This window comes from Rhinolophus sinicus, chromosome 8 (genome assembly GCF_057876585.1).
Source record: "Rhinolophus sinicus isolate RSI-liver-muscle chromosome 8, RSI-T2T, whole genome shotgun sequence".
NCBI lineage: Eukaryota > Metazoa > Chordata > Mammalia > Chiroptera > Rhinolophidae > Rhinolophus > Rhinolophus sinicus.
The window spans coordinates 8799388-8821036 of NC_142508.1; the positions used below are offsets into that span (position 1 = coordinate 8799388).

Genomic DNA, 21649 nt, shown 5'->3' on the forward strand with positions numbered 1-21649 from the left:
GATAGTGTACATCAGGGCCCAACATGATAAGGCTGAAGACTCGGGTGGAGACCCACAGGCTGTAGCAAGCATAGGCTTTTTTTTTTCAGTTGGTAAATGACACCTAACACAATTTCCCATCTTAGCTACTTTTAAGTGCGTAGTTCAGTAGTGTTAAGTTCTTTCACATTGTTGTGCAACCATCACCACCACCCATCTCCAGAACTTTGTTCATTTTGCAAATTTGAAACTCTATACTCATTAAATAATTCCTCCATTTCCCCCACACCTCCTGGCAACCACTATTTTTCTACTTTCTGTCTCTATGAATGTGATATTCCATAAACCCCATGTAAGTGGAATCTTACAGTATTTGTCCTCTTGTGACTGGCTTATTTCATTTAATATGTCTCTAGCAGTCATCCACATTGTAGCATGTGACAAGATTTCCTTCCTTTTTAAGGCTGAATACATTTCCATTGTATGTATGACACATTTTGTTGATCCATTCATCCACCAATGGCCACTTGGGTGTCTTCCGCCATTTGGCTATTGTGAATAGTGCTGCTATGGACATGGGTATGCGAATCTCTTTTCAAGACCTTGTTTCAATTCTTCTGGGTTGTTAAATTAACTAAAGAAGGAGGCCATTAGACTGACGTAGCTTTAATGCCTTAGTAGCAGCCTATGCAAGCAACCCAAAACCTAAGGCTATTATGTCTCAAGGTTAAGAAATCAAAACCTAAGGACAACCAATAACAAACAGCCAACCAGCCTTTCCCAAATAATACAACCACTTAAGGTATAGCCGAACAAATAATTCCGACGCTTTGCCTCCGTTTCTCTATAAAAGTCAGTGGAGGGCTCCTGACCACTTCAAGTTTAGCACTGCCCAATTCAATTCAATTTTTGCTCAAACAACATTAAAATTTTTAATATGCCTCAGTTTACCTTTTAACTGTTCATATGCCCAAAAGTGGAATTTCTGGATCATATAGTAATTCTGTTTAATTTTCTGAGGAAATGCCATATTGTTTTCCACAGTGAGGAGTCTGGATTTTATTCTAAGTGAAACTGGAGGCCACAGGGGTTTTGAGTGGGAGAGTGACATGATTTTATTTAGATTTTGAAATCATCCCTCTGGCTGCGGTGGAAGATGGATTATAGGGGCTAAGAATGGCAGCAGAGAGACAGCTACAGTGAGAAGGTCCTAATGGGAGCCCTGGAGAGAGGTGATGAGCAGGCAGAGGAGATGGGAACTGAGGTCAGAGGAGGGATAGAATAGGGAGAAAGGGGGGACAGATGGCAGGTGGAGCAGGTGGAGAAGGAGGTGCAGAAGAGTTTGGGGCCTGAGCCCTGGGTGCGTGGTAATACCACTCCCTGAGATGGAGGAGAACAAGGGCTGTATCTCAGAGAGTTCACAAAGGTACTGCCACAATTCTTCCCTCCCTTCTCTTGTCTTCCCCACCCCCCATTGCTTTTTACAGTCATAAATCTCCATTGAACCTTCATTCTCTCAGGCCTCCATGCCTAACTCCTCAAGAACAGAAAATGACTACTCAAGAGGTCACCCACAGATCAAGTTCTATGCAGCAGAAAAGCAACGGTACCCTCAGAAGGCAGAGACCCCAGTTCTACATATAGGTTTGTTTCTTTGGCATGCAGGCTGGCGGGTGTCCAGACCACATCTCCAAACAGCATGCCAATCAACAGCCCCATAGCTTATCAGCGAGTCCCAGGACTCAGGAAGACCTTCTGAGACCACGTCATCCAGAGCCAGGCTCCAGGCAGAGAATGACCCTTCCCACTGATCTGGCCTTTTATCTCTAAGAGTCCCCATGAGCCCTGTTCTTCCTGCTGGTCTCCTTGTCCCGGTCATATCTCATAGATAAAGGTGACGGCTTTGGGGAGGCTGAGATTATTTTTTAATCGTTCAACAAATATTTGCTAAGCACCTACCATGCTCCTTGCAATGTGCAGGCATAAGAGATACAGACACGGATCAGACATGGATTTCACCCTTGAAGAATTTTCGGCAGGGACATCAATTGGCAACGAGGCCACACCAGGTTAAATGCCAAACAGAAAGAACAAAGAGAGAGAGAGACTGTTGTGAGCTGGGAAAAAAAGAAAAAGAAAAAGTGGGACTCACACTGGCCTTTAAACACTATTTTTGCAGCAGGGGAAGAGAGGACGCACCAAGCAGGGCAAAGTGCTCCATCAAAAGCAGAGGCAGGACAAAGCAGAGGCATTAGGAGGGAAGGTGGAGGGAGCATGCAGGAGGCTGATAGAATAATCCAGCCATGAGGAGATGAGGTCCAAAGATAGGCACGGAGGAGAAACAAACATCTTCTTCATGCCTACTGTATGCCAAGCATTATGCCTGACGCTTCACAGCCGTTACCTCCCTTCAATCCTCACAACCCCCCTGTAATGAGTGAGACTGAAGCTATTATCCCCCTTTCACAGATGTGGAACTGAGACTTAGCGCAACTTAACTATTTTCAAGTAAGCCTGCTAGCTATCGTCCCTGGCCTGCAGCCACTCAGACAGGTAAGGAAACAGTGTTTACTTTACATGCCCTTAGACCTCCTCTTTGTGTTGTCACTGTTATTGAATATTTTGTGTTGTGTGTTGTGTGTGTGTGGTGTGGTGTTGTGAGGGGCAGGGAAGAGAAGATCCATCTTCCTTTGCTTTGTTTCTTGTCTTGAAGCCGTTCTATAGAATGCGGAGGGCTCTCCTTCTGGGACTACAGGCTGCAAGACCCTCTCTGGTAGGCTGCATACTGTTCCCAACCTTCACCCTTTCTAGTCCCAAAGTCACCATGTGACTTGGCAGCCTGTCCGCATAAGAAGAGGAGCATCCATTCCTGCCCCGGGGATGTCCATCTTGACCATGTGACTCGCCTTGACCAATGGAGTATGAGCAGAAGTGACAGTAGCCTCAGTTCAGCCTAGGCCTTTAGAAACAGTGCGTGTTTCCACTTCCGCCATTGCTAAGAGAGAGCACACTCAGGAGAGCCAGGTGGAGCAGACCTGAACACCAGATGCAGCGGGGAGCCAAGGCCAGACCAGACGAGCAACATTCTGACATGGCCCCTGGTTGCACATTGCTGATCTGGCCCAAATCCCTCCTTTTCAGTAAATGCGCCTGAGACCCGGACCAGAGAGGTGATCTGTTGGAATCTTACCACCAGTTAAAAACTGGGTCTCCTGACTGCTAATCCACTGCTTCACCAGGATCCCACCCTACCTCATCAAAGGGATTCCCTACAGGCTTCGAGAAAATAGAGAAAGTCTGAGATGCCAACCAAGTAATTAAGCAGAACAGATGCAGTCGAAAAGCATGAAAGCAAGATTTAACCTGGATAATCCCTCCATAATTCAGAGTTGATCTGTCTAAAAGAGCTCCTATTGATTTCCCAGGAGGCCCTTTCTTCTTGAGCGGGAACCACAGGGAGCCTCAGAGCTGAATCCACTAACCCCATCATCTTTCAAGGTACAAGCCTTTTGCACCTAAGGAATATGCCCCAATTTCTTTCATTTTGGAATTTGTGTTTTATTACTAGGGTTTTATGGTACTCGAAAATAACATTTCTTTCCCAAATGACTCTGCGCGTTCTTCTCTGCTTCACACAGACGATGAGCCAGCTTGAACATTCCCATAGTAATACCACCAACAATAAATCTTGCTGTCGTTCAAAGATTCTTATAATCATGGCATGGTAGGGCTGGAAGAGACCTTAGAGGTCATCCATTCCAAGGCCATCATTTAACAGAGAAGGGCGTTGAGGCCCAAGGAGAGTAAGGGATCTTCCTGAGGTCAACACAGCTAGTTACTGGCAGCGGATCAGTGCCATGGGGGAGATTCGCAGCACTGTGCTAGAAATACGCAATACGCTCACCTGTCTCAAAGAGTCATTGAAAATGGGTCACCCACATCTGTTAAGATGCACTATGCCAGGACTTATGCTCTGGGAAGGAGCTGAATAAAAAAATGACCCTGCTTGGAAAGAAACCGAGATTTCCCTGAAGACCCAGCAGGTTACCAGGACTGCTGGCACCTCAGACACCAGGCCGAGCCCAGGGCCGCTGAGTAGACACAGCCCTTCCTTCAGATGTGGATGGCCAGCCCCCCGAAAAGGTGAGGGTGTGCTGGAGCCAGCTTGTGCCAGTGTCTGAAAGCCAGGCGTTAAATTCTGTGAGCCAGTTGTTAAACTGTTGGTAGCTCAAAACCAGCCATGGAGAGAATATTTATACCACGGACATTGGCAAGTGCTACAAATTACAGGTGCTATTATTTCCTGAGAGTCAGTTTATCAGAACAGCATGGAACATCATCCCTACACCAAGGAGTGATATAGTCTGCCCTAAAACTGAAGGCCCTTCCCCACAGACCAGGGTACTCAGAGGAAAAATAAACAGAATTACCAAGGAGGCAAGTGCTCTTACCCGGAGCTCTGTCAGGGCTACAGAAGGCCCAAGAGCTTCGTCCCTGTACTGAGACAACTGGGCTCAGAACTCCTTCCAGCTAAGTCTTCTGCCAAGAATCCCAGTGTCCTGGTTCCTGCTGCCCACGCTAGCCCGTGTTCAGCCCTGGACACATACTACGGTGTCCTCTGAGCCCTCCACAGATTGACCAAGATGGGGCAATGGCACGGAAAACGACCCCTCTCGCCGTTTCCAAGCTGAGCTGGAAAAGTCAACAGGTGCATTCCAGGGGCCGAGGACCCCAGGTCTCCAAGGAAACAGAACTATCAAACGGCCACTCTGGATCCTGGGCCCGTTACCTTTCCATGAAGAAAGCATCCAGTCTTTACTAGAAAACCCACGTAAAGGAAATACTACGAGACTCTGAAAAAGGAGCCTACTACGTAATCAGCTTTTGGAGGACAGCATGACCCTCAGTGAGTCAAGCCAATTTTTCGTGTCCACACCCAGCCATCTCTGCAGGATCCACTGCACCAATGAAGAAGCCAACCAGTAACTCCAGTGGTTACAGCAAAGCCTTAGGTCTGTTCTGGATTGGCCCACGCCCACCTGAGAGGACCAATCTCAGGAAGGAGGGCCCCAGTGGCCTGTGCAGGATGAACTGGCCTGTGGCAAGGGGTCTGAGATGTTACAGTGTGATGATTATGAGTCAGCGGACACTGATTTCTTGGCAATCTATCTTCCACCAAGGCAGAAAGCCATTCTGGTTCAAACCTTAAAATTCCGGCTTTCACTACAGAAGTTTCTTCTTTACCATGTCGTCTTCTAGAAGGCAGAGCTATCACAGAGGAATTCAACCGAGCTCCAGCCTCCTAGTCAAGAAAGAACATCTTAGAACTTCTCCCCTCACTGTACTTAAAAATAAATTTCAGGTGAACAGAAAAGGTCAATAGAAGTGGGAAACTTGTCCATCTTGCATACGTATCCGTGTATCCGCAATGCCTAGAAAGGGCCAGGGATAGCACAGGCACTCAATAAACCACTGTCAAATGAATGATTACACATAAGTAAAAAGAAACTATTTTTAAAATGGAGATACCTGTATCATCCTACATAGACCCGAAAATAAAAACAGGAGAGGCAAAGATTGGGACATTTGATTACCTAGAAATTTAAAACTTCTTTACATAAAAAAACCACCATAAATAAAATATAAAAATACGTGACAAATGGAAAAAAATCTACAGCATATAACAAAAGGTTATTAAGATATGAATAACTTAAAGTATCTATATATACCTTAATATATAAAGAGCTCATCCAAATCAGTAAGATATATATTCTAATAATCTATGTAATTTTACTAACAATTGTCACCTCAATAAATTTAATTAAAAAAAATAAAAAATAAAAAAAAATAAAGGCAATTCACAATGGACCTACGAGTGGTTGATAAACATATATGTAGTGTCCAATGTCAACAGTAATCAGAGAAAGATAGACTTTTTCACCTGAGAAGTTTTACAAAATTTAAAAATAATGAGCTATCCAGCACTGGCCGAGTTGTGAAGAAGTAGGTACCCCATACTCTGCAAGAGGGAAAGGAAATTGACACAAACCTTCCAAAAAGTGTTCTCTGCAATAATACCGAAAGCCTTTAAAATGTGCATGACTTCTGATGCAGAGATGCCACTTGTAAGAATTTATCCTGTCTTCTGAGAGACATGCAAAGATGCATAAACAAAGTTGCCAGTCATGGCATTGTTTATAACAACAAAATTTAGAAACAACCTAAAGTTCCAATAATAGGGAGTTTTTTTAGATGATAAATTCCTATATAATAAAATACTTTGTAGGCATTGAAAATCAAGGTGTTGAGAAATATTTAACATAGGAAAATGTTCCAAACATAATGCAGAATGTAAAGAAAAAAGCAGTCTAAGCCAGTCGTTACAGTAACTCCATTTTTTAAAAACTACACGCTTATGTACATAGGAAAAAGATTAGCAGTGGTTATGTGCAGACAGAGAGACTGGATGCTTTGTGACTGTCTTGTGTTTCATCAGTTTTCTCCTTTGAGCATGTTTTCTGTTTGCCACTTGGAGGCGGCACAGGTAAGCGCTTAGGCCTTGCTTTAACCCCTGGGTCCTCCACTGACCAGCCAGGCAACTTAGCACAATTTATCTGCTTTCTCCTCACCTCTGTTTCAGCATCTGTACAAAAGGGGTTCTGGAAGTATCTACCTCACAGCGAGAAGCACAGGAAGTCATGTCTGTGAAGCGCTTAGCACAATTCCCGGAACAGTCAATGTTGGATAAATGGCAGCTGCTGTTAATAGAGAACATGAACGGCAACGATTCTTTAAAAGGAGAAAGGACATATTTAGAGGGGTGGCCTTTGTGTCTACCGGGGCTCCAGAGAATCTGCCCAGCCACCCGTCCAGGTAAAGGCCAGCTCTGTCCAGAGACGGGCCCTCTGACGGAGATCCTCCACTTTCCACCACTTACCGCCCTGCCATTGCTCTTACGGCCACAATGCTTGCAGCCACCACAGAGCAAGGCCACCTCAGACTTTTTGGTTTTTCAATTTCAAAGCCCTCTTAAGAAGCCGCATCAGGACAAAGTGTGGTCTGGGGGTATAGACGTGACGTGGTCACGCTCTGCCCTGAAGTTCCAGGACTCAGGGAACCCAGAGTCTATTAATCAATACCAGGAAGTTAGAAGAGGCAGTTAGTTGTCTTTGAGGTGACCCCATATTGTGAAGTCTGGAAGCCAAGTTGGCATGACTTGTGGGAAGGCAGAGCCCCCCCACCCACAGACAGGGCCTGAATGCAGCCACCAGCCCTGAGCCACCAAGAAGGACCTCCCTGCGGAGAGCGGCCCACCCCAGGATGCTTCCCCGGAGACACACTGTCTGCCTGTATCCTGTCCTGAGATGCTGATTTTTGCCTCCCTGCATGGAACCTTCTCTCTGCCTGGGCCCTCTTATCAACCCTACCTCAGGATGGTAGCTGCCACAGGCTCCCTCCGAGTCAGCATAACGCCATTCGCTCAGCACAGGACGACTCCCCAGCCACAATTCCCTCTCGCCCTAAGACTCATGTGACCCACGAGCCCTCTTGCTACCTCAGCTCACACCCCCACTGCAGCACACTCTCCGATGGCCGTGACACCCTGTACCAGCTCTGCTGCTGGAACCTGACTGCCATGTCCAAGCTGTGGAGCCCACGGGATGCAGGTAGCACAGGAAGGAGAGATCTGACAGGTGAGGGGCACGGACTCGGAAAGTGGTCCTTCCTCATGAAGCTGACACCCACCACCCACATGGCTGTGCCTGAATCTGGCACAAGGAAGAAATGTCCTGGAGGGGGCAGCCCTCCCTGTTAAAGTCTGTTTGGGGAGGGAGGGGTGTCTTTCAGGGTTTTACAGATTAAAATCGCGATGGGGTGCATACACTTGGCCGCCGCTTCTCCACAGGGATCCTGATTCCCCTTGTGCAGAGAGCTACACCTTCGGAGCTACACCTGCGTAGTGATTCTCACCATTCAGCACCCATCCTCCCACTGCCAACCCAGAGATGAACTTCATCAGCCCACAGGAAACCCCGAAGCCCAACCTATAATCTGGCCTGTAACCTGCCTTTGAGTCAGGTAAGGGATCAATGGGGAATTAAGAAAGCTGGTGCAAAGAGCATAAATTTCACAGTCAGACACAGCTGGTGGCGCATCCACCCCTTTCCAGCTGTGCAATCCAGGCCAAGCTACTTACCCTTTAAACGCCCAGTTTCTTCATCTGGAGAACGGAGAAGAAGCCCCTCCACATGGGGCTGTTTTGAGATCTGAATAAAATCATGAATGTAAAGTGCGCGGACCTAGTGAGAGGTCAGTCAATGGCCACCATTACCCTCACTAAGCACTTTCTCCCCAGGGCCACGCCAAGCACACAGTGGGGCTACACACTCAACAGGAGAGTCCGTACATCAGTGATGGCATGGAGAGCTCCCCCACTCACCTCTGTGCCCCTCACTTCCTGCCCTGCCAGGCAGACTGGACAGAGCAGGCCCTCAAATGCTTGTTGAAGGAATGATTTAACGAATGCCATTTGGTCTCCGAAATGTGCCTTCTGTATTTTATCATTTCATGAATGATGTATTATCCCATGACCTTTTGGATTTCCATTTAATCATGCACCTAAATTAAATCCTGATTTATTTCCATGACCCTGAATAGCACACAGCTCTTTTCCTCCACATCATCCTGCCCTCATGGATACAAGCTCTCCTCCACGTGTATCCCTTTGTGTCACCGACCACTCCCAAACGTGGTGGCTTGAAACGACGTTTCACTTCCCCAGTTCTGTGGGCTAACGGGGCGCGTCTGCTGGTGGCCTCATTTGGACTGACTCGCTTGGATCCAAGTCAGACAACTCAGCATCAGTCATGGAGCCCAGACATGGTGGCGGCCATGGTCCCAGAGAACAGAGTCAGAGGCTGGGAGCCCTCTGGAGCCTATGCTCTTACACTAGCTCAGCATCACGTCCATGACACTCGTCAGTCAAAGCAAATCCCAAGACCAGGACAATTATTTTTAGGGGAGAGGAGTTCGGAAGGAAGACCAGATCCTGCTTCCTGATGGAGGGAGCTTCACAATATTTGGCCAGATTGTCAAACCAGACCAAGGAAAACCAATACGCACTTAACTTAAATTTCGGAGAGGAGCACACATCCCCTCTGGAACTCTCAAACAATCAAGACCACCTGACATTGGCCAACTTTTTCTCCACACACACTAGAGAGTTTCAAGGCCATTCACAGTTGCCTGAAACTTCCTCTCCCTGGGTGACTTCGTTTACTCTCATTGCAAAGCCGTCTATATGCTAATGACCCTCAAATGCATACCTCCAACTCAGCTTCTGACGCATTCACGTCCTGATTTTGCTCCCCAAACGTGCTCCATCCACAGTCTCAGGAAAGAGGGTCAACAGCCACCCAGCGGCATCGGCCACAGACCTAGTCTGCCCTCCATTGCTCCCGTTCCTTCACCTCCCACTTTTCAGCCCTCAGCAGATCTCCTCAGCTCTCCCTCCAAGCCACCTGTCCCCGTCTCCCCTGTGTGTCACTTCCCTAAGGCTGCCATAACAAACGACCACAACGTGGGTCGCTTAAAACAACAGAAGTTTCTTACCTCATAGTTCTGGAGGCTACGAGTCTGGAATCAAGGTGCTGGCAGAGCCACGCCCCTCTGTAACCTGCAGGGCCCATGCCCCCTTGCCTCTTCCTAGCTTCTGGTGGTGGCTTTGGCTTACGGTGACATCACTCCAACATCTGCCTCTGTTGTCACACGGGTTCTCCCTTTGTGTCTCTGCCCAAACTTCCCTCTTCTTACAAGGATACTGAATACTGGATTAGGGCCTCGCTTAACCCGGTACGGTCTCATTTTAACTCGACCACATCTCCAAAGATTCTATTTCCAAGTCAGGCCCCCTTCACAGGTATCAGGGGTTAGGACTTCCACGTCTCTTCTGTGGGGGACATAATTCAGCCCACAGCAACTACTATAATCCCAGTCTAAGCCACCAGCACCTCTCACTGCAATCGCCTCTTTTACTGGTCGCCCTGTTTCAACTCTGGACCTCCTACAACAAAATCTTGGGACAAAATCGAAACCCTTTGCCTGGCATTCAATCAAAGCCCAAAGCCATGCTCTGCACAGCCTTTCCCAACTTCCTCACCACCCTCCTCCTCGCTCTGACGCCACAGCCACCCCAAGTGCCTCTCTGTCCCTGCCAAGCTAGGACCCACCTAACTGGACCCACTCCCCCGAGTGCACTCCTGTAAGAAGACAGTCAGGAAGGAGGGACAGAGGGAGAAGGAGAGACGGAAGTAAAGTAAAAGGTTGGCTTCACTTCCGGGTCTCCCCTTCACTCAGTTGACCTCTCTGTCGGATTGGGATCTGACCGACTCCCAAAATAAGGCGAGTAGTAGAAACACTCCCTTCGTATAAGACATTTGCAACCATATATATCAGCAATTAAACATCCTCATTACTCAAGACACCCAAAAAATGTAAAATCACACCTGAAAATGCAAATCCATGCAAATTTTCATTCCCTTATCGATATGCCCACCCACAGAAATACAAACACAGAAGCTAGAGACAGATGCTTGTGACTTCACATAACCACCCTTAAACTCCTCTCATGCAGACACAGCCTGAAGACACAAACATCCAAAGCAGGGGGCGCAAGCAGCTTCTGTGGCTTAGGGAGCGAGAGAATAAATAGATAGGAGAGGTGGGCATGGATGGTCGAAGGTGGAGAGCAAATGGAAGAAAAGAGGAATGGCCATGGAAGAGTCAACTGGGATATACTCATGCACCAGCATTCCCTAAAACCCAGCGACAGGCCAATTGTCATGCTGCTAAGCAACCAGGGTACAAAGAACTACAGCAGCAGCAGCAGTAATCGTCATCATTGTCATTGTCACCATCATAGCAGCGAATACAGTGGTCATTATATGCCAGGCGCCTGTGTTACATTAACTCATTTAACCCCCATCGCGATCTCATGAGGTAGATATTATCCTCAATTTACAGACGATGTAATGAGGTCCCAGAAAGTTAAGTGACATGTACAGTGTCACATTGCTAAGTGGCAGGACCTGCATTCCCATCCAGGCTGTCGGATTCCAGAGTCTATGTACCTCCCGATACAAGACCCTGCCCGTGAGTAGCTCCCAGACCCCTGGGAGCTCCCACGCTGGAGTTGGGGCTTCTCTCCTTGGAGAGGCATGAGTGGGGCGGACACTGGCTCTGAAGTCAGTGTGACCTGGACCCAAGTCCTGGCTCTGCTACCCGCTACCTGTGGAAACTTCAGCAAGTTACGTTATTAACATCTCTGAGCAGCAGTTTCTTTATCCATAAATGGAGATGTGCACACCTACTTTATTGAGTTTGATTAGAATTAAATGAGATACTGGATATAAAAGGGCTAAGTCCAGTACCTGGCAAACAGTAAGCACTCAATAAATAAATCCCTCCTGTTGCTCCAACAAATAATGACTCTTCAACTCCCTAAGCCTAATGCTTCCCAGAGACATTAGAAGAAAGACTGCAAGTTACAGCTCTCGGGCATATGTATGGTTTGCCAGCCAAGTATTTTGAAAGGCACAGTAACTGGGCAGGAGCTATTGTGGCCACAGGACAAGCAGCTCAGCTCCTAGGAGCTGCGGCAATGACAGTCACCCCCCGCCCTGAAGGCACAGTCCTCAGCTCCTGCTTAGAATCAAGGTGGCCTCTAGCTGCTTCGCACCTACAGAATCACACTTCCCCGGGCCCCAGCCGTCACTCTGTTACTTGAACTCTTGTCCACCCTAAAGTTTGAGGACGACTGAATTCAAAAGGAGACACTGCGTTTTCCAACAAGATGCATGGCTCCGGGGTGAATGAGATGGCCTGCAAGGCTGCCAACTCTGGATGGTTCTTTTACACGAGATCAGAAATAAACAAAGGCCATTTTTCTACCACTGGAAAGAAGTAGCCTTATTTAACTAGGATGTCCAGGCCACAGAGCCTTCCTTGTCCAGAAGCGCTGCCCAGCAGGGAACTGAAAGAGTTAACTCTACCAGGTCTGGCCCCCGAGGGAAGAGGTGGATCTGGAGAGAGAAAATTCCTAGGGGACAGAATCCCTGACTGGAGTGTAGAGGGGTGAGGAAAACAGTCCCCATTCATCCTCTCCTCAGAGAAGCCCAGGAACGGAGCTCGGAGGGCAGCAGCGTGGCCCAAGGGTCAAGGGAGCAGAGCCCAGGGCCCCCCCAACGATCTGCTAGGGCTGATGGATCACAGGTGTGTGTGCTGTGCAGGAGCCAACCTTTGACTTACTGGCCATGGCGCGTCTCGCTGGCTGACTCAGTATGCGACCAAAAGTAACCTTAGAATAATTTTCTCATAGAAGTAATTATGCCAGAGCTAAAGGTTAAATAGTAACCAAAGACCCCCCAGGTCAGGCCCAGCATTTCCTCTCTACCCAGGGTTGGGGTCACGTGCCCAAACTCCCCCACGTGGACACTGAGTGCCTGCAGTCTCCACCTGCCCTGAGCCTGGTTGATGACAGGAGACAACGAAGGGGTGCCAGCTCATTTTAATGTTGAACCTCGAGTCTGCCTGGCAGCAGGCCCAGTCCTGGCATCATGCTCTTCTCCATCGCTCCCCCATGGACTCCAGTTCTGACCAATGAGCCCCCACCTCCCTTGTGCCCAAGTCTCTGAGCCCAGTATGCCCCCCCCCCGCCCCTTTCCTTCAATGACTTTCCCTAAACCTTGGGTGTACATCCTTTGCAAGCAAGGACCCCCGGAGTTTCCCACACTGAGTGCTCAGACTCCCAGCATTGTTCGTGTCTGGGTTCTGCTCTGTAAGGGCATGACATTCTCCCAGGAGTGCTCCCATGCTGACGACCAGAAGCTTGAGTTCCCTCCACTACTGACTGTGGCACCCGGGGTGACAGACACACCCAGCACCTGATCCAGGCCCCAGCCCCTTCCAATGGCATAGCTCTTGCTTTGTTCCAAAATGTTATTTTTCCATAGAGAAAAGGCAATTAGTACAGTTATTGTGCCTCTCTTTGTACCTCTGCCCATAGCTATGTGGGGAGCAGGAGGCTAAGGAAGAAAAAAAACACACGGTATCTTTATTTTGTCTACCAGCAAATAAAAAAGAGTTCACCATCCAGCTATCTCACCTACAGAGAACAATACTCAGCCAGAATTTATAAATATCTTTTCTGATCATAAGCCTAATTAACAAGTTGACTAGAGAATTAGAATATAAACATCAACACAATTAATGAATTTGTAAGTACTATGTATATAAAGGGAATCCCCAATTTCGTACGTTTAGCTTTTGACCAACGAATCTTTAATACTTTATACATTGAAATCCCTAAAGTCTCAACCACCACTCATATATTAAATTTGGGCTTAAACAGCTGTTGAATGAATATATTCAACCTCTCTGATAAAAATCCTTCTTTCCAGCCAGTATTCATTCATTCATTCCTTTCTTCAACAAATGTTTCTTGAGGGCCAACTATGCATCAGGTACTGTGGATAAACCGTGTCTGATCTCATGGAGCAAACAAGACAGGTGGGGAGACAAACAATAAGAAAGCAAACAAATAAATCCCATACTGTGTGATTTATGCCATGAATGAAAGAATCAGGGTACTCTAATAAAAATAAATGGGGACACTCCAGGAACAACGAGACACCCACCACCAGATTTTGGTCTCCATGTCACTCTCCAATAAGAGGAACCAGAGCTCCTTGGAGAAATGGCTGATTCTAGGTTTGGGGCAGGAACTATACAAAATGATCCTGGAGCATCACACAGCGCCAGAAAGTAAGAAGGTGCTCAAAAAGTAAGTAAATATCTACAGTGATAGGGCAAGATCAAAGAGACAGGAGCCAACTGAAAGAGCTCCCAATGGCCAAAGCTGGAACAATGGAAGCAATAATCAAAATAGTATTAGATTATAACCCAAAGTATAAAATAAATACCCGAGTCCACAGTGATAGGAGTAAATCATTGACTATATTAATAAATGGAGAAAAAGTAAGTCTCCCGTATAGAATTCCAAATAACTTATGTAGATACTCTACCCTACAGGAGGGGGAACATAGTTTCCACTCCTTTTGTGTGGGCTATGCCTACTGACTTCCTTTCAAAGAGGACAGTATGTGGGGGGTTGGGGGGAGAATAACTTTACAGTAGAGAGAGCGATCACTACTTCAGCCAGGTGACCAAGAGCAACATCAACAGTCATAAATCATGTTTGTAGGATGTACACGTAATATGATCTGATAGAAATAGCACTTTACCTACGTGATTTTCCTCCCAAACCCATCACCCCATCTAAGCATGAGGAAGAAAATCAGACAAGTTCCCACAGAGATGCATCCTACAAAATACCTGGCCAGTATTCATCAAAACTGTCCAGGTCATCAAAAACAAGGCGACCCGGAGAAACTGTCATAGCCAAGAGGAGCTAAGGAGACATGACAACTAAATGCAAGGTGGTGTCCTGAATGGGACCCTAGCACAGAAAAGGATATCAGATAAAGCTGAATAAAATTGGACTTAAGATTAATATACCAATATTGGTTCATTAATTGAAATAAATGTACCCCACTAATATGTTAATAGTAGTGAAAACTGGGCATGGGCTAAGAACTCTCCATACTCTCTAGCTCAATTTTCTTTAAATCTAAAATGATTCTAAAAAGCAACGTCTATTAATAAAAATAAATAAGTGGGGAGGAGAGTCTATTTTAAACGGGGTGGTCTGAGAAAGTTTCACTGGGGAGTTACTGTAAGCCTGGACCTAAAGGTCAAGGTCATGTGAGGAAAGGAGAAAGTGTTTAGAGCCTAGGAAACAATATGGGAAAAACCCTCCAGCAGGAAAGAACCTGGTACATCTGAGGAAGAGAGAGAGTGTTAACATGCCCAAAGCGCCATGGACAGAGAGAGAGAGACGTGGGAAGTACGGCTGAGGGGAGGGTGAGTGAAATAAGGCTGAGGGGGTAGGTAGGGGACCACTGAAGGGCTTCACTCTACATTAAGGGGAAACAGCTCCTTCTAAGCGCAGTCAAAAGCAATGTACAGCCATCATATTTAGCAGAGCAATGTTTGTACAACTGTGGAATATTTTAATATATTCACTCGTTTTGTAAAAAGTGAATGGGAAATGAAATACGGGAGATAAAAACTGGAGATCTCAAACGCATTTGAGCAAAGATGGAAGCTATTAAGGCAGACTGAAACGGTAAAACTAAACTCATGTTTGGATATTCACTGGATTTAAGCTGACTGTGGGATTAATTGTGAAAGAAAACAAAATTCAAGAACATCTGTAAAGTTTAACTTAGGCGTTCATAATTCCTCTGTCTCTGGGAGAAAGCTCTCCTTAAGACACGTAAGTCATCTTTTGTGCATGACTTCAGGAATGAAACAAAGTAGGGAACTGCTTTTATACTTTCTACACATAAGTCTTAATCTTTAACAGCTTGACTGACGTTAGACAAAATTCCGACAGAGGTCTTTTTTCCCCAATACTTACCCTACTGTATGCTGCTTCTCAAGGTCAGCATTAGCGCACATTCACACCCCAAAGCACATCCAGAGCCACTACCCTCCCCAACAAACACACCTCCACCCTCACCCTGAGGAGACCGATTCTGGGATGAGTCACCTGGACCCGCCTTCTCCCTTCCTGCATCTTGTTTCCCCAGACCGTGCAAAGAACAGGCAATGCAGTCTGTTAATCTAATTCTCTGTAAGGATGCAGATGGCTTTAAAAATTTGAATGTTAATAGAGAGCTCATGAAAGTAAGAACACCTTAAGCCAAGAAACAAATCTCTACTAATATACATTTTGGGAGATCTGCCCATTGGGTGGGAGAGACATTTTATAGAATGGAAACTTTTAGCGGGCGGCCCCCATCTATCGTACCACGTGGCCAACCAAACACTGTGCCAGCAAAAAATCCATTCCATCATTAACAACTTCACTCTATTTTCTTGTTATTCCCAAACCCTTTTCACCAAACTACACTCCACTTTGTTCTTAAAGAAAGGAAAAAAAAAAAAAAAAAAAAAACAGTATTAACTTTGGCACTATCAGAAACTCCTAATAAATAAATTGCTAAATGTTGATAAAAGTATAACATGTTTACTTCCATAGTTTTAAAATGTGTTCATTAAATGAATGTTTATTATGTGCCAGCACTGATCTGGAAGCTGGGGATATAATGATGACCAAGTCAGACAACATCCCTACTCTTGAATCTTGAATTTTCTAATTCAATGGAGATAAAGCCAAAAATTCAACAGAAAATGGCGGTCTGGCCTTAGAAACTCAGTAGGAACTCAAGACCCGGCAAACAAAGACAGGAAAGCTGGGGTGAGTTAAGAGTCTCCTTTGTTGAAGCAAGGATGCCAAATGAGCAAAAAGGGTCCCGTTAGAAAGCGCTTCCCCCTAAGAGCTAAGGAAATCCTCAGCCTCACTGATAAAAAAGAAAAAGGGGGGGAAAAAAAGAGCTATGAATAGAGGCTCAAGGTATATGTTGAGAAATAAATGGGAAATTGCATAGAAACAATGGCTGGGGAAAATCGGAGCTTGTTACAATGGAGCTCCATGACAATAGCAAACATAGGTATAGACGTGGAGCAACTGGCACGTTCATACATTGTCACTGGGAATATATAATAGTTCAATCACTTTCAAGAACTGCCAGTTTCTTTGAAAGTTAAACATACACTTACCATCTGATCCTACCCCTAAGTATTTACCCAAGAGAAATGAAAATCTATGTCCACAAAGACTTGCACAGAAATGTTCATAGCAGATGTATTCAAAATAGTCCAAAACTGTAAACTACCCAAAAGTCCATCAATGAGGAAGTAGAAAAACACATTGTAAAATATTCATACAATGGAATAATATTCAGTAATAAAAATATATAGTGAAGGTGAATCTTAAAATAGTACGATCAGCAAAAGAGACTCGTCACAAAAGAGTACACACTACATGTTTGCATTTTCGTGTGGTCCAAATCAGGAACAACGAATCTATATTGAAAAACGAATCCCGTCTGTGTTTGCCTACAGCTGGGGAAAGATGGGGAACCGAGGAGGAAATGCATGGGGTGACAGAAATATTCTGCTCGTTCGGGGTGATCTTTCCAACCAACTGTCAACACATCAAATAAAACCCTTGAGGTCTGAGCATTTTATTGCATATTAATTAAGGTCTAATTGTTTTCTAAACTTTAAGGCTGTTTAACCTCAGCTTAGCAGCAAAGGGCACAAAAACACCAGCAAACACCTTAGTTGAGAGAGAGCTGTTCTTAAACATTAAGAGTACAAGAGGTGTTGGTGGTTACCACTGGCAATGTAGTTCAGTAGTAACAGATTGGGTTAGACTGGTTAGCTTTGAGGCAAAATGCCTCTGAAATTCAAAAACGACTTGCTCACAGATAATTGAAAAAAAAAAAAAAAAAAAAAAAAAAAAAAAAAAAAAGCTGCCTTAAGTATTGGAGAGTTTACCAGGGCCAGGCACAAGAATGGGTGTTGGATATTCTGGCCCAATTCTGATGAGCGCCCATTCTCGTGAAGGATGGGGTGGCAGCTATAAAATAAACAAAAATGTTAATTAGATAATTTCTGATGCTGACTGATCACATACTCAATTTATACTTAAAAGATGGTCTTGCTTTTAAGTTTTTCTCTAATTAAGATAAGACGTTGGGAGAAAAAAATGGTATAGCGATAAAAAGCATGCATGGGCTATAGCTACAAAGCATTTGCTTAATTGCTTACTATAATTCCTGGCATATAGTAACCTTTCAATAAGTGTCGGTTATCACCATGAATATCATTTTCTTCTTCTCCCTCCCGTCTTATAAGTAAAACATGAACTTTGAGAATATATGTGCAATTAAAGACATGTACGAAAATATTCATAACCGTTTTATTCATAATGGCCAAAACTGGAAACGGCCCAAACAGTGGAATGGATAAATAAATCGGGACATATTTGTATAATGGGATACTTCCCCGCAATAAAAAGAACAAACTGCTGTTTCACGACAATTAACAACCTTGGAGGAATCTCACAGACATAACGTGGAGTGAAAGAAGCCAAACACAAAAGACCACCTCATATACAATTTCGTTTATATGAAGTTCAAGAACAGGCAAAACCAACCTATGACAACAGAAGTCAGAGGAGTGGTTCCACGTGGCAGGAGCTGTTGATGGAAGGGGCGCAAGGGCATCTCCTTGCATAAAAATGTTCTTTCCCTTGGTCTGAGGGCTGGCGACATGGGTAGACACACGTGTCAAAGTTAACGGAGCTGTTCACTCCAGATCTGAGCATTTTATGTACAACTCGATAAAAAAAAGGAAGACTCTAAGCGCAATTAAACTAAATAAAGAAGCACATTGGGGAATATGACTATTTCTTACATGGTATCGCAGGTATTTTCAGCCACTGCTGGCTTCAGTGAATGGAAATGCTGGACCTTGTCTATCATAAATAGTTCATTCATCTAATACACGTTTCCTGAACACCCCCAGATGCCAGGTACTGTGCTTGGTGCCCACAACACATGAATGAACATGACAACACACTTCCCATCCTTTACACCAGCCCTGAAATGAGTCGTCAGCCATGTAACCTACGACCCTGGGGCAGCCGGTGGCAGCTTCACTCAGTGTGGCCGTCGGGTCCTGCAGGAGTTCAATGATGTCCACACGAGAAACCTTAGACCCTAATTCTAACCCAGTAACTGAAACATCACACGTGGTCATCCATTTCTCCTGAGGGGCATCATGGGTACTACATCCCGGATCATGGTGTTTACGTGCAACTGACATTTCTAGGCCACTGACAGCGATGGCAAGTATCTTCCTAGAAGGCTCCTCATTTGTGACAACAGCAGTAAAAGAGGCTAATTTTAGAGAACATGGCCCAGCTTCTACCCTGTGGAGGAACATCCACCAGACGACCCTCTGTTCTCTCGGCAGTGGCAGCGGGGTGGGAATCATGAAACAACTTCAGCAACTGCCCCCCACCCTCATCGTGGTCTCCCGGATTCTGCCCTGTAGATGGTTCAAGAGGTAGCGGTATCAACGCAGAATTAATGTATGAAACATGAAAATCTCTTGCTCTTGCTTCTGGCATGAATTAATAATTTAACATATTTCGAGTTTTATTTTAAAAGATCCAAGTTAATGGATGGTGCATCCAGAATAGCCCTGATATTCCTGCTCACTTGTACAGAGGTATTTTTATAATGCTGAGTGGCAAAAATGGGGACACATAAGGTGTCCAGGGGGCTGTGCTGCCTCACTGAAGAGGTGTGAAGACCAAACAAATCTGATAACCCCAGAGCTAAAAATAAAATCAACCTCTGGAGAGAACAAGAGCAAAAGCGAAGGGACCAGGAAGGCTGATGATTTGTAACATGACTGTAGTTCTCACTCCTCCTGAGGCCGAGCAAGCAATTATTCTTGACTTTAACACTGAAAAGACCAGAAAGGAGGCCCAACAGGACTAGTATATTTGGGATCTAGATGTGACCAAAAAGAAAGGTGACCAGATGTCCTAGTTTGCCTGGGACAGTCCCAGTTTATACTTGTTATAAACATCAATGGAGCCCTCTTTAACTCTCAAAGGGGTTCCAGTTTGAACAATAAATCATATGGTCACCTTATCAGTAAGGGAAGCAACAGCTGGTGAACTGGAATGACACAGCCTTTGGGGAACAGGGTTTAGGGTCCTCTCATCTCCTATGGTTCACCTTGAGGCCACTCCAATGGGAGGGTACCGATCCCAGGGCCAGAAGACCCTGAGAGGAAATACAGTACAAAAGGCATTGGACCTAAAACATGAAATTCTACCTCTACACGCATGAAAAAAATCTCAGAGAATGAAATATGGAAAACCTCTGAAGAAGCAGAGAGGCTAAAAAGGCTTAGACCACAAAGATGAAACAAAGCTCTACCCTTTGGATGTTGTATGAGTTTCCCAGGGCTGCCATAGCAAATTGCCATAAATGGGGTGCCTTAAAACAACAGAAATTTACACTGTCATGGTTCTAGAGGCCAGAAGTCCAAAGCTGAGGTGTCGGCAGGGTTGGTTCCTTCTGGGAGGACCTGTCCCAGGCCTGAGTCCTACCTTCTAGTGATTTGCCAGCAATCCTTGGCATTCCAGCATTCCATTCTCTGCCTCCATCTTCACATGGCCTCTCCCTCTGTGTGTCTGGGTGTCTCTGTATCCTCCCCAATCCTGTCATTGGCTTTGGGGCCTACCCTAAATCCAGGATGATCTCATCATGAAATTTTTAATTATATCTGCAAAGACCCTTTTCCCAAATAAGGCACCTGTAAGTTCCATGGGTTAGGACTTGGACGTATCTTTCTGGGGGCTGCCATTCAACCCACTGTGGATATATACAAAATAGTGCCTACGTGCATCAAAGCTCACCAAATCATCTTTTTAAAAAAAATCAAAAGCCTTTCTAAGCTAAATCTGGAGGAAGAAGAAGGGGGCTCGACTCCCTGTAGGAGAGAGGGTATAAATGAACCAAATGCCCGAGGGATGGTGACACTCTTCTGTGCCTGCTTTTGTGGCCACTGTGTCCAAGGAGTAGAGGCTGGGAGAGGTGATGGTCATTCCCTGTATCTTGCCTACATGGCTCTCCCTGCTCATCATGTTGACGGCCTCTGAAGCTCCACCAGTGTCATGGGGCCGAAAATGGCACAGCTGAGTGCATCTGACAGAAATCTTCCGGATCTTAACGCCTCCACACTTTCACTAGTCTATACACACACACACAGAGGTGATGCGAGACAGGATATCTGGCCTCTTTCTCAGGCCACAGCCATCAGGGATGACAAGAGGCTTCAATCTCAAAACTCCCCCAGGGTATTTCTAGACCAAGATCCCACCTGACTATGTAAATTAAACATCAACCCCCAATCCAACTTAGCATGTCCACTGTCCGTCAAATGCCTGCAGCTATAAACAAGACATACAATTGACAATTAAATTAAAAAACAAATTCTTATATAATCATCTTCCAGGACATGTCACACCCCTGCTCTAAAGCATCACAGACTGTCCATTGCTACAGCAGTGTTTTCCCAAGTGGTTTCCATATACACCTAGACCAAGGTGATGGGCGGGAGGGGGCGGGGGGGACTGGAGAGGACCGGATTTAGGCGAAGACAGTCCAGATTCAAAGAGCAGCTCCAAGACGTGTCACACATCAGTCCCTGCCCAGCATTCCTGCCTCTTCCCTCATCAATCCCCTGCATGGACCACCCCATCGCCATCTATGAGGTGTGCCAGTACGCTGATCTCTTAAAGCTCTGGCTCGTGCCATTCCTCAGCTCAGCATGCGTGCCCCTGTCCTCTCCCCTCACCAGCAGACCAGGTGTCCTGCCAGGTACCCCTCCTTCCTGACATCTTCTTTCTCCTCTCCAATCCAAGATGGCCTCTCCCTTCCATGAACCCCTGGCACCATGATGACCTGATCGCTCGTTCCCCAAAATCATCTCCTAATGAGTATCCTACTCCCTCCCTTCCTATTCCCAACTAGCCCAAATCCCTTTACAGAAGGATGCTCTCTGCACCTTGCCCGGTGGCCTCCACTTAGCCATCATCAGTAATATCTACAAGGTT

At 45.7% G+C, this 21649-nt stretch overlaps 1 protein-coding gene across 1 annotated transcript in view; it reads right to left on the reverse strand.

Moving 5' to 3' along the window:
- The window catches only part of TMEM178B (transmembrane protein 178B), a 323541-nt gene that overhangs the window by 257413 nt on the left and 44479 nt on the right, over positions 1-21649 (reverse strand). The gene's annotated exons all lie outside the window — the stretch shown is intronic.